This window comes from Hypanus sabinus, chromosome 1 (genome assembly GCF_030144855.1).
Source record: "Hypanus sabinus isolate sHypSab1 chromosome 1, sHypSab1.hap1, whole genome shotgun sequence".
NCBI lineage: Eukaryota > Metazoa > Chordata > Chondrichthyes > Myliobatiformes > Dasyatidae > Hypanus > Hypanus sabinus.
The window spans coordinates 75,606,352-75,621,134 of NC_082706.1; the positions used below are offsets into that span (position 1 = coordinate 75,606,352).

At 41.3% G+C, this 14,783-nt stretch overlaps 1 protein-coding gene across 1 annotated transcript in view; it reads right to left on the reverse strand.

Moving 5' to 3' along the window:
- The window catches only part of LOC132402227 (protein ITPRID1-like), a 112,278-nt gene that overhangs the window by 63,904 nt on the left and 33,591 nt on the right, over window positions 1-14,783 (reverse strand). The gene's annotated exons all lie outside the window — the stretch shown is intronic.

The following is a 14,783-nucleotide window of genomic DNA, read 5'->3' on the forward strand; positions in this document are numbered from 1 at the left end:
TGTTGAGAATGACCAAGGGATGTATCAGTTGATTAATCAGAAATGCAAGCATTCTTGGATTGATAATTTCATCAAGCTTTGTGGGCATAAGATGGCAAAACTCAATCAAAAGCACAGAAGGCCCAGCAACAAGCTGAAATGAAGATACACATGGTTACCCTACCACCTAAAAGACAGTAGATGACAGCTTATCAAAGACAACAGCCACTAGATGAAACACTTTGAAGATCTCATCAATTTATGCTCAAGTGTCCTTGGCTTCATTTCACAATGTACTATGTGGTGCAGTTTTTCTGCTAGGCTAGATTGACAGAAGGTTGACAGATTCAAAGTCAACTGAAAAAAAAATTCAAAGTTCGTAGTTCAAAATAATTATTATCATAAAAATATACATATGTCAGCATAAACAACCCTGAGATTCATATTCATGTGGACAAACTCAGCAAGTCTATAAAACAGTTACTATAAGGATCAGTGAAACATCAACCAGAGAGCAGAAGACAACAAACTGCACAAATGCAAATATAAATAAATAGAATTAGAATCTGAATCAGGTTTAATATCACCAGCATATGTCATGAAATTTGTTAACTGTATAGTAGCAGTACAATGAAATGCATGATAATTAAATATAGAGAAAAAACAGAATTATATTAAATATATATGTCTATTAAACCGTTAACTTAAAATAAGTAGTGCAAAAAAAAAGTAGTGAGGTAGTGTTCTCGGGTTCAATGTCCATTTAGAAATCAGATGACAGAGGGGAAGAAATTGTTCCTGAACCACTGAGTGTGTGCCTTTAGGCTTCTGTACCTCCTTCCTGATGGTAACAATGAGGGCATGTCCTGGGTGATGGGGATCCTTAATAATGAACGCCGCCTTTCTAAGACACTGCTCCTTATAGATGTCTTGGTTAGTACCCATGATGGCGCTGACTAACTTAACAAGTTTCTGCAAATTACTTCAATCTTGTGCAGTAGCCCCACAATCCCCTCCCCCCCCATACCAGACAGTGATATGTATCCAGTCAAAATGCTCTCCGTGGTACATTTGTAGAAGTTTTTGTTAGCAAACCAAATCTCCTCAAATTCTTAATGAAATACAGCCGCTGTCTTGCCTTCTTTATAGCTGCATCGATATGTTGTGTCCAGGTTAGGTCCTCAGAGATACCGACACCCAGGAACTTGAAATTGCTCACTCTCTCCACTTCTGATCCCTCTGTGAGGATTGGTATGTGTTCCTTTGTCTTACCCTTCCTGAAGTCCTCAATCAGCTCTTTGGCCTTGTTGATAACGAGTGCAAGTTTATTGCCACAACACCTCTCAACTAACCAGTGCAGCTCGCTCCTTTCAACACTATCTGAAATTCTGCCAACAATGGTTGTATCATCAGCAAATTTATAGATGGCATTTGAGCTATGCCTAGCCACAGAGTCATGGGTGTGGAGAAAGTAGAGCAGTGAGCCAAGCCGGTGTTGATTGAGATGGAGATGTTATTTCCAATCTGTACAGATTGTGATCTTCCACTTAGGAAGTTGAGGATCCAGTTGCAGAGGGAGGTACAGAGGCCTAGGTTCTGTAGCTTTTCAATCAGAACTGTAGGGGTAATGGTGTTAAACACTGAGCGATAGTCAATAACAAACATCTTGACGTGGGTATTTCCAATGCATCATTAAATGGCAATAAATAACAAGAACATGAGACATTGAGATACAGAATCCTTAAAAGTGAGATCATTGGCTCTGGGAACATATCAATGATGGGGCAAGTGAGTGTAGTTATCTGCTGATATTTAAGTCCTGAATGTGCAAGCTCTTGTGCCTGCTACCTGATGGCAGCAGTGAGAAGAGAGCATGACCTGGGTGATGTTGGAAGCTGCCTACCCATGACAGTGTTTCATGTAGATGTGCCCAATGGTTGGGAAGGGTTTACCCACTACCTTTTGTAGGATTTTCCATTCAAAGGCATTGGTGTTTCCATACCAGGCTGTGATGCAACACTCTTCACTACACATCTATAGAAGTTTGTCAATGTTGTTGATGTCATGCTAAATCTCTACAGACTCCTAAGGAAGTAAAGGTGCTGCTGTGCTTTCTTCACAATTACACTTGCATGCTGAGTCCAGGACAGGTTCTCTGAAATAGTAACACCCAGGAATTTAAAGTTGCTGACCCTCTTCACCTCTGATGAGGACTGGCTCACATATCTCTGGTTTTCCCTCCTGAAATCTATAATCATTTCTTTGGTCATGCTGACAAGAAAGGTTATTATAAGACCATGCAGCCAGATAGGGTCTCAGTTAAAAAAAGTTTGGAATAATAAGACAACTATCCTGAGTATTGGTGACAAAAAAATTATCAGACAGTTTTTGTAAAAATTTTGCACCTTAGGAAAAGAGTTCATTTTTGTGAAGCGCAGACCATTTTATATACTGAGGAAGTGCGCTATAATTGTGTTGGTATCTGTATATACTCCCCCCCCCCCCCACACACAATAATGTTAGTGAGGTGCTGCGGGAGCCCTGCAGCACCATCAGTAACTTTCGAACCAAATACCCTGATGGTATCTTCATTATCGCAGGTGATTTTAACCATGTGAACTTAAAACAGTCCTGCTGAAATTCCACAAGCATGTTAATTTTGTTACCAGAGGTGAAAATACACAAGACCTGGTTCATACTAACATACCAGTGTCTATAAAGCAGTCCTTTGACCCCACATTGGACTCTCAAATCACTTGTCTGTAATGTTAATTCCAGCATACAAACCACTGATCAAGTGGGTCAAACCAGTTCCAAAGATGGTGAAAACCTGGCCTGAGGGTGCAATCTCTGCATTGCAGGACTGCTTTGATAATACGAACTGGAGAATATTCAGGGAGGCTGTTACCGATGGCAACCATGTTAACGTCAAGGAATATGTTGATCCTGTGACCAGCTACGTGGAGAAGTGTACTGATGATGTTACCATCATGAAACACGTCTGGGCAAATCAGAAGCCACAGCTTAAAGCAGAGGTCTGTGCATGGCTGAGGGATTGTGATGCTGCCTTTCAACTGAGGGATGCAATGGCCCTCAGGGAAGCAAGATCTGTGCTTTCCTGCTCCATCAGGAAGGTGGAACAGGAGCCTTCTCAAAGAATTTATAGCCACTTCTGCAAACTAGGGGCATGTGGCAGGGAATTCAGAGGATTACAGAATACAAGTCTACCCTGTGCATCAGAGACCAGGATGCTTCACTCCCTGACAGGCTGAATGTCTTTTACACCCTGTTTGATGTGCTGGAGAGGAAGGCACCCCTCCGTCTAGAGGAGCAGACACTCCGTCTGGCTGAAACTGAGGTGAGGAACACCCGGGCCCGATAATATACCAGGTCGGGTTCTGAAAGACTGCACAACCCAGCTAATGGAGGTGTTGATGCTGTAGTTTAGAAGGATGGGGGGAAGCTCATTGAAATCTTTTGAATGTTGAAAAGCCTAGACAGAGTAGATATAGAAAGGATGTTTCCCATGTTGGGGAGTCTAGGCGAAGAGGGCACAACCTCAGGATGGAGGGGCATCTATTTAAAATAGAGATGTAGAGAAATTTCTTTCAGGAGAGTGGTGAATTTGTTACTACAGGCTGCTGTGGAGGCCAGGTTGTTGGGTGTATTTAAGGCAGAGATTGACAGGTTCTTGATTGGCCATGGCATCAAAGGTTATAGGGGAAGGCTGAGGAGGAGAAAAAAAAGGATTAGCCATGATGAAATGGCAGAGCAGAATTGATGGGCCAAATGGCCTAATTCTGCTCCCAAGTCTGATGGTGTTATGGTTTATAAAGTTTATCCTTACCTTCATTAGTTATTGTGTGTTGTGTGTGATATGTGCACACTGTGCTTTACACCCTGGTTCAAAGAAACATTGTCTCATTTCTACATACTTTATATGGTCATATATGTCATATACATGTATATACATAGGTATATACATAGGCAAGCTTGACTGACTTGACTTGAGAGGCCTATTGTCATTACTCATACTGGTCGCTACAGGTCTTCTGACTCACAGCAATGTAGATGATTTAATTTTCATTAGAAAATGCTATTGTTTAATAACCATTAGGTTAATACAGAAAAAGGATAAACTGAGACAGTTCACCTAGCACCAACTTAAGCACTGAATTCACATATGCAAAGTGCTTCCCTCTCCCATTAACTTGCAAAGTCATCTTCAAAAACATTTGTTATCTAATTGGGAAAACAGTCCCTCTTATAAATGAAATAACACCCTTTGAATTATACACTCCAGACAGTGAATCAGATTTCTCCTTCACAGTTCCTGGATACACTCTGTCCTACTTGTAAGTTGAATTCACTAAAGGTAGTGGTGATACAGTTTTATACATGTGCAAGGAACAGCTCACAATTTGTCAATATTGAGTCCGGATCTCGTAAAAACCAAACATGAGGAATAAAAATCCTCTTGATCCTCAATCTGCTGAGGAACCTGTCTTCCTTCAAATTGAACAGCATTTAGTATGGGCACAGAATGTGGGAACTTCTATGTTTATCACCTAGACTGACTTGGTAGCATCAGCACTGATTGGACTGGATAAATCCTCAAGAACATAACTGCCGAGCTGGAAGGAGAGCAGGTACTGAGGGAAGCTTTATTATCAATGAATCTGTGTGAACCATCCTCACGAATGACAGATGCCTCTGTGCATGATTACATTGTATTTTTTTTAATGTATTGAGATAAATCATGGAATAGGCCCTTCCAGCCATGCCACCTGCAACCCCCAATTTAACCCTAATCACAGAACAACTTACAATGACCAGCTAACCTACCAACTGGTACATCTTTGGATTGTGGGGCAAAACAGAAGCATCTGGAGGGAACCTACACAGTCACAAGGAGAACGTACAAACTACTTACAGACAGCGGTGGGAATTGTACCTGGGTCACCTGTATTGCAAAGCATTATGCTCCCTCTGCACAGCCCTTGTGAAAACCAAGTCTCATCTTCATACTAATAGTGATCCTTATCATATCGTGTGGGATTGCAATTGTGCTTAATGAGAAAGATTCAGAAATGAACCGGGAATTTAAACTTGGATATTCATGAGGTACCTTGAATCATCAACATAAGCAGTACTGTGCATCAGCACAATCTGTAAATTCATGGCCTGATGTATCTCTCACTCTGCTAGTTCAATCATGTATAGTTTGACTTGAATCACCCTGGTTCAATGAAGAATGCAAAAAGGCATGCTGAGATAGTATCAGGCACATTAAAATTAAGGTGATAACTTGATGATGAAATGTTTTGAAAGATTGGTCCTGGCCAGAACTGGCTTCTGCCCAAGCAAGGACCTGCACCCACTACAATCTGCCCTATTGCCACAATATCTCACTGGCTCTCCACTTGGCTTTGGATCTCCTGGACAATAGCAATACCTGTTGTTTATTGATTACAGCTCAGCATTCTTACCTTCATTACTAATCACCAAGCTCCAAAACCTGATCATCTGTACCTCCTTCTGCAACTGGATTCTTGTTTTCCTCATCAGGAGACAACAGTCACTGCAGATCACAAATAACATTTCCTTCTTGCAGACAATCGACACTGGCGCACCTCAAGTGTGCTTAGCCCACTGTTCTACTCTTTCTACATCCATGACTGTGTAGCTATGCATTGCTCAAACTCCATCTGTAAGTTTGCCAGTAACACAACTGTTGTTGGCAGAATTTCAGATGCTGATGAGAGGACTCACAGGAGTGAAATAGATCAGCTAGTTGGTGCCGCAACAACAACCTTTCACTCAATATCTGTAAGATCAAGGAACTGATTGTGGACTTCAGGAAGGGGAAGTCAAAGGAACACACACCAGTCTTCATTGAGGGATCAGCAATGGAAAGGGTGAGCAATTCCAAGTACCTAGCTGTCAACATCTCTGAAGGTCTATCCTGGATCCAATATATTGATGCAATTGCAAAGATGGCATGACAGTGGCTATATTTCATTAGGAGTTTGAGAAAGCTTGGTATGTAACCAAAGCTTCTTACAAATTTCTTCAACTGCACCATGGAGCACATTCTAACTGGTTGCACCACCGTCTAGTATAGAAGGGTCACAGAACAGAAGCTGAAAAACCTGCAGAAAGTTGCAAACTCAGTCAGCTCACCAGCATCGAGGGCATCCTCGAAAAGCAATGCCTCAAAAAGGCCGAATCCATCTATGTTTCCATTAAGGACCCCATTACCCAAGACATAACCTCTTCTCATTGCTATCATCAAGGAGGTGACAGAAGACACACACTCACTGTTTTAGGAACAACATCTTAGGCTTTAAGATCATAAGACCAGGAGCAGAATTAGGCCACTTGGCCCATTCAGTAGGCTCCACCATTCCATCACAGCTGATTTATTATTCCTCTCAACCCCCTACTTCCACCTTCTCCCTGTAACATCAGGCACCCTGATTAATCAAGAACCTATCAAACTCCCAATGACTTAGCCTGAACAGCTATCTGTGGTGAAGAATTCCACATATTCATCACCCTTTGGCCAAAGAAATCTTTCCCCATCTCTGTTCTAAATTTGTGTCCCTCAGTTCTGAGCCTGTGCCCTCTGGTCCTAGACTCCCACCTATTGGAAGCATCTTCTCTACATCCACTCTATCCAAATCTTTCATCATTCGATAGGTTTCAATAAAACCTCCCTCATTCTTCTAAGCTCGAGCGAGTACAGGTCTAAAGCCATCAAATGCTCCTCATATGTTAAACCTTTCATTCCTGGGATCACTCTTCTGAACCTCCTTTGGATTCTCTCCAATGTCAGCTCATCTTTTCTAAGTTCAGGGACACAAAACTATTCACAATACTCCAAGTGAGGACTCACCAGTGCTTTATAAAGCCTTAGCATTACATCCTTTTTTTTAATATTCTGGTCCTCTCAAAATGAATGTTAACATTGTATTTGCATTTCTCACCATTGACTCAACTTGCATGTTAACCTTTAGGAAATCCCTTTGCACTTCAGTTTTTAAATTTTTCTCTCAGTTTCAAAAATAGTCTCCCCTTTTATTCCCTCTTCAAAGTGGATCACCACAAACTTCTCAGCACTGTATTCCATCTGCCTCTTCTTTGACCATTCTGCTAATCTGTCTAGTTCCTTCTACAGCTTCCCTACTTCCTAAACACAACCTGCCCCTTTACCGATTTTCATATCATCCGCACATTTGACCACAAAGCCACTGATTCTGTCATCCAAATCATTGACATATAATGTAAAAGGAATTGGTCCCAATTCTGACATTGTGGAACACCATAAGCAACTGGGAAAGGTAGTACAATGGATAGAATATTGGCTGACTGATAGCAGGAAAAGAATGGGAATAACAGGGTCTTTACTAATTGGTTGCCAGTGACTAGGGTTGTGCCCCAAGAGTCGATATTGGGACCACTTCTTTTCACAGTGATGGCAAAAAGACTTAGATAGATTGGGGAAATGGGCAAAGAATTGGCAGGTGGATATAGTGCAGGGAAGTGGCAGAAGGAATAAAGAAGTGGACTATTTTGTAAATGAGAAGAAAATTTAAAAATCAATGGTGCAGAAGAACTCATGCAGAATCCTCTAATATTAACTTGCAGGTTGTGCAGATGGTGAGGAAGGCAAATATAATGTCAGCATTCATTTTAAGAGGACTAGAACATAAAAGCAAAGATGTAATGCTGAGGCTTTGTAAGGCACTGGTTAAACCACACTTGGAGTATTGTGTGCAGTTTTGAGCCCATTATCTAAGAAAGGATGTGCTGACACTGGAAAGGGTTCAAAGAAGGTTCACGAAAGTGATTGCTGGGTTGGTTTATCATATGAGGAGCATTTGACAGCTCTGGGCCTATAGTCGCTGGAATTTAGAAGAATGAGGGGGGATCTCATTGATACCTATAGAATGTTGAAAGTCCTCAATAGAGTGAATGTGGAAAGGATGCTTCCCAGAGGTCACACCCTCAGAATAGAGGGACATCTATTTAGAATGGAGATGAGGAGGAATTTCTTTAGCCAGAGGGTGGGTATGGAGGCCGGGTTATTGAGTGTAGTTAAGATGGAGGTTGATAGATTCTTCTTAAGCCAGATCATGAAAGGTCATGGGGTGAAGGCAGGAGAATGGGTTTGAGAGAGAAATGGATTAGCCATGATCAAATGGTGGAATCAACTCGAGAGGCTGAATGGTCTAATTCTGCTCCAATTTCTTATGACTTACGGTCTCATACTGTATGCTGGGTGCATTCAAATATAACACTTTCAGTCCTGCATTCATTACCCTTTTTGATTTTGATCCCCTGTTATACTTCAACTCATACCACTGACTGCTGATTTTCCCTGTGGTCTGCCTGCCCTTCCTCACAGTGCACACGGAATCTACTGGTACACCAACTGTCCCATCCTCAGCTCTATCACTCTGGTTCCCATCCCTCTACTAGATTAGTTTAAACCCTCCTCAGCAGCTCTGGCAAACCTGCCTGCAAGCATATTGGTCCCCCTCGGGTTCATGGTCATTATTATCAGAGTACATAGATGTCACCAAATATGACCCTGAGTTTCATTTTCTTAGCAAATATATAGAACAGTAACTAAACTGTAAACATCAGAAACTGTTAACTGTAAACAAACTGTAGAAATGCAGATATCAATAAATAATAAGCATGAAATAACAATATAATAGAGTCTTTAAATGAGTGTAGCTATCCCCTTTTTGTTCAAGAGCCCAATGGTAACTGTTCTTGAACCCGGTTGTGTGAGTCCTAAGGCACTTGCACCTTCTACCTGATGGCAACAGCAAGAAAGAGCAAGGCCTGAGTGGTGGGGATCTTTGATGATGGATGCTGCTTTTGTATGGCAAACATTGCATGTAGATGTGTTCAGTTGTTGGAGGGTTTTGCCCGTGATGTACTGGGCTGAATCCACTACCTTTTGTAGGATTTTCTGCTCAAAGGCATTGGTGTTCCCATACCAGGCCATAATGCAGCCAGTCACCACACTTTCCACAACACATCTATAGAAGTTTGCCGAAGTTTTCTATGAACTGCCGAACCTCCGTAAATTCCTGAGGAAGTAGAGGCACTGTTGTGCTTTTTCAACAATACTATTTATATGATGGGTGTTTGTAAACAATAATGGTTATATGACAGGAATTTAAAGATACTGACCCTCTCCACCTCTGATCCTCTGATGATTACAGGTTTATGGATCTCTGGTTTCCTTCTCCTGAAGTCTACAATCAGTTCCTTGATCTTATTGACATTGAGTGAGGGGTTGTTGTTATTACACCACTCAGACAAGGTATTAATCTCCTTCCTGTCTGCTGATTCATTCCCCCTCCCCCTTTGACACAGCCCACAACAGTGGTGTCATCAGCTAAGCCACACAGATGTGTAACTTGTCATTTTTGTGCGGGTCATACCTTCCCGAGAAGAGATCCTAATGAACCAGAGATCTGAAACCCTATAACAATACTCCAACTCCAACAATGGCCGCTCGGCTTACACCTCCTTTCTTTTTATTGATCCCATGCTGATTGCTGCCTGCTGAGAAGTAACTAAGCCAGGGGTTGGCAACCCGCGGCTCCGGAGCCGCATGCATCTCTTTCATCTCTGTGCTGCGGCTCCCCATGGTTTGTTAGTTTTTGAAATGTAATTCGGAATTTGAAGATTATGGTGATCTTGTACAATCTAAATAAAACGTTGTGGCGACCCCATTTCCTGGCACATCCAAACCGGCTCACAATTAGCCACAGTTCCAGCTAAGCCTACGGGGGTTTGTGAGTACGTGTCTTTTGGAGCATCCGCGGGGGCGGGTTGAGGGAGGCTTTAAAGCAAGGCTGTTTAGTTCGAATAAAGTTATCTTTGACTGCAGTGTCATTATTTTAGCACTGCGTGTAGCACACCGCTACAACATGTTTTTTATCACTATTAATATACGTCACCACTGCCAATGCCTGACACCCGCCAGTGCGCAATTTCTTTTAATTTTTCGATCCAAGGTAGGCTAACTATGGAGTAACCTTCAACCCAACATCTTTTTTTCGGAGTTCAAAATGTTTTTGTTGCATGCAGAAATGTAATTTCGTTTTCTCTGCAGGAGTTCATCAATTTCATAAATGCAACACATTATAGTTTGTTTATACATAGCATAAAGGCAAAAAAAAACGTTGTATGCAGTGTTATTTCATTTTAAATGTCAAACGGGTTTTGTGGCTCCCAGTGTTTTCTTTTCTGTGGGAAATGGGTCCATATGGCTCTTTCAGTGGTAAAGGTTGCCGACCCCTGAACTATGCTCTTTTTAAACCTCATGTTCTGTCACCAAAGAATGACCTCTTACACTGGTTGTCTTCCTCTACCATCAAATTTCTGAATGTGCAATACCCCACTGTTTTGCTCACTTTTTTTCCACTACTCTCTTTTTTTTACTACTTTTTAAACTGTTTTATATATATTTCCTACTGTAATTTATATTTTTATTATATATTGCAGTGTATTGCTGCTGCAAATCAACAAAATTCATGACATACAGTATGGCAGTGATATTAAATCTGATTCTGGTGAAGTTGAAATGTGGGATGACTTGCAGAAGCAGCTTGAAATATACAGGGAATGAGATCCCACAATCAGCACATGTGATCAAAACTCTATAGTGAGCCACACCCAGATGGCAATTCAGCAGCAATTGGGAGATGCTACAAATACACCTCCATCCTCTACAGTGATCATGCTGTACCTCTGAATGCCAGAGGCATGCCTGAATCATTTGCAATCAAGCTCAGCCTGTAGGTGCCTTAGAACTGAGGGCCCAGAACACTAGTCAGTTTTGAGAAATGAACCCCTTTGGAAAGTTGTGTGTTAGACTCTAAGAAAGGAGCACAATTGCCATTTCAGGTTAGAATCTTTGAGCTGTTCCATGGCTACCTTCAGAGGACTGCAGCTTAGTAAATGAGAAACCAGGTAGTTCCCAGACCTGAAAGCACACCCTTCACCATTCTTTTGTAAACCCAACTTCACCACTGAAATCATAGGTTTCTTTGTTGCTGGCCAATCCAGCCCCCAGCAGTTATGTTAAAGTGAACTAATATATTTTAGATCAAAATCACCCCTGCCCCACTATTTAAAATACCTATATGTCAATCTTCATGACTGGTGGTAGCAAATTTGTATTATCTTAGCACTATGCTGCCTTAGAATAACTCACCTTTTGGGTCCATTGTTCAAGGAGGTTGTTGAAGCTATGCTGTTCATTCTTGTCAGTGGATGTTTTTCAGAGTAGAAGGCACTATTGATTAACACAAACTAGTTTTTTTTTAAAAAAGGATTACAGAATCATAGAATACAAAAAGAGGACACTTGGTTCAGCATCTCTTTAGTTCCTTTGAAAGAACGGATCTAGATTGGGTGGAAAAGCAAATTGTGCAGAGGATACATAGAGTCTGCAGAGTGATATAGATAGGTTAAGTGAGTGGGAAAGGGTCTTGCAGATGGAGTACAATGTTAGTAAATGAGAGGTCATCCAATTTGGAAAAATGGAAAGGTAAAAATTATTTAAATGATAAAAATTCCAGCAAGCTGCTATGCAGAAGGACTTGGGAATGCTTGTGCATGAATCACAGAAGGTTGGTTTGCAGGTGCAGTAGGCTATCAAGAAGGCAAATTGAATGTTGTCCTTCATTGCTAGAGGGATTGAATTTAACGGCAAGGAGGTTAAGCTGCAAGTGTACAGGGTACTGGCACCTGGAGTACTGCGTGCAATTCCGGTCTCCTTACTTGAGGAAGGATATACTAGCTTTGGAGGCAGTGCAGAGGAGGCTCACCAGGTTGATTCCAGAGATGAGAGGGTTAGACTATGAGAAGAGAATGAGTAACCTGGAATTCAGAAGAATGAGAGAAGATTTTATAGAAATATATACAATTATGAAAGGGATAGCTAAGACAAAGGGAGGGAAGTTGTTTCCACGGGTGTGTGAGACTAGAACTAGGGGACATAGCCTCAAAGTTCAGGGGAGTAAATCTAGGACGGAGATGAGGAGGAACTGCTTTTCCCAAAGGGTGGTGAATTTTTGGAATTCTCTGCCTAATGAAGCAAATATACCTCAGTAAATATATTTAAGACAAGGTTGGATAAATGTTTACATAGTAGAGGAATTAAGGGTTATGGAGAAAAGGCAGTTAGGTGCAGATGAGTCCATGGTCTGATCAGCCATGTTCTTATTGAATGACGGAGCAGACTCGAGGGGCCAGATGGCCTACTCCTGCTCCTATTTCTTATATTCTTATGTGGACCATGACCTTGCATTTTTTTCCTTTAAAGGAAATTTCAAACTTGTTATTTGATTCAATTACCCTTTCTACACATGTTCTGACTAAATGTCAGTGTAAGAGGTATCGTAGGAAAGGCAGATGAGCTCAGGCATGGTTCAACACCTGGAATTATGACATTGGAGCCATTAGTGAGATTTGCTTGCAGGAGGGGCAGGACTGGCATCTCAATATTCCAGTATTTTATTGTTTTGCACGTGATAGAAGTAGTTCAAAGAGGAAGGGTGGTGTTACTAGCCAGGGAAAATGTCACGGCAGTGCTCTGTCACAACAGACTGGAGAACTCCACTAGTGAGGCACAACGAGTGGAATTGAGAAATAAAAAAGGAAAGACCACATTAATGGGGCTATATTACAGACCACCCAACACTCCTGGGGATCTAGAGAAACAAATTTGTAAAGAGATCGCTGACTGTTGCATGAAACATAATGTTGTTAGAGTAGGTGATTTTAATTTTCCACACTTTGACTGGGACTTTCATACTGTAAAAGGACTGGATAGGACAAAGCTTGTCAAATGTGTTCAAGAAAGTTTCCTTCATCAGCATGCAGAAGTCCCAACAAGAGAGCCTGTGATACTGGAACCGCTATTAGGGAATGAGACAGGGCATGTGACAGAAGTTTGTGCAGGGGAACACTTTGCATCCAGTGACCACAATGCCATTAGTTTCAAAGTAAATGTGCAAAAGGATAGGTTTGATCCACAATTTGAGATTCTAAATTGGAGAAAGGCCAATTTTAATGGTATCAGAAATTATCCGGCAAGTGTGGATTGAGAAAGTCTGTTTTCTGGCAAAGGTGTACTTGAAAAATGAGAGGGGTTCAGAAATAAAATGTTGAGAGTACAAAGCTTGTATGTGCCTGTCAGAATAAAAGGTAAAAATAACGGGTGCAGGAAATCTTGGTTTTCCAGACATATTGAGGCACTGGTTAAGAGAAAAAAGGTGCATAACAGACATGGGCAAGTAGGATCTAATGAGGTACTTATGGAGTATGAGTAATGCAAGAGTTTGCTTAAGGAGGAAATCAGGAAGGCAAAAAGAAGGCGTGTTGCTCTAGCAGACAAGGTGAAGGAGAATCCTAAGGGATTCTACAGGTATTTTAAGAGCAAAAGGATAGCAAGGGACAAAATTGACTTTTGTACCTCACACCCCCAGCATTTAGAATAGTTTTTCCCATCCACTACCATCACCAACTCACCTTTTGTCATCTCTTTTCTTTCTTTCTGTCAGTTTTATAGAGCCACATCTAGTGATAGTCATAGAGCACAGAAACAGGCCGGCATGGCCACACCAACCATTGTCCTTCACTGTTTTAATCCCATATATCCACAGTCTGTCTTGGACGATTCATGTGCTTGTCTGGACTCTTCTTAAATGTTGTGATAGTACCTGCCTTCATCAACTCCTCAAGCAACTTGTTCCAGATGGCAACCACACTTTGTGGTGAAAAATTATCCTCCTCAGATCCTCTCTTAAACCTCCCATCTTATATTTAAGCTCTCTTAAGCTCTCTTGTCAATGCCAACGAGGGAAACCCCTTCAAACCCCATTATAATTATGCATCACAAATGGAACCAGGCAAATACTCTCCCACCAGGAAATCACAAGTCAATGTAGATCTCATTATAAGTGAAAGATTATACAAAATAGCAAAAAAAAAAGCTAGGTTTTAAAGAATGTTGAAAGCATGCTGGGAGCCTTAAGTTTATCTTAATGAAGGAAAGGTTTTCTTTAAATAATGTTTACAGAAGCTACATGCCTAATAATTTTCTGAAGAGTTATAGGATGTTACCTCCAAACAATATAGAGCTAGAATCAAGCACAGCCCTTGAGGATTAAAAAAAAAGTGAGAAATGAACTGAAGAAGGTAATTAGGAAAGCCAGTGGGGGGGCTAAAAAAAGTCCATGGCAAGAAGGATTAACAAGAATCTCAAGGCATTCTATACATACATCAAGAGCAAGAAGGTAACTAGGGAGAGGGTAGGCCAGCTCAAGGCTAAAGGGGAGAACATCTGCTTGGACGTGGAGGATGAGGGTGATGTCTTTCATAAGTGCTTTACATCAGTATTTACCAAGGAGAAGGACATGGACGGTAGGGAGATCAGTACTGAGCGTATGATAGGCTAGGGCATTTCAAGGTAAAGGAAGAGTTAGTGTTGAACCTCTTAAAGAGCATTAAAGTGATGTACCCAGGACCTGATAGGATACGCTCCAGGTTATTGAGAGTGGCAAGAGACGAGACTGGGGCCTTTACCAATATTTTTGTGCCCTCTGCTAGCCACAGGTGAGGTCCCAGAGGTCTGGTGAGTTGCTAATGTTGTTTCATTATTCAAAAAGGAAAACAGGGATAATTCTGGAAACTAAAGACTGGTGAGTCTACACTAGTAGTAAGGAAGTTAATAGAGTATATTCTTAGGGATAAGATTTATGAGCATT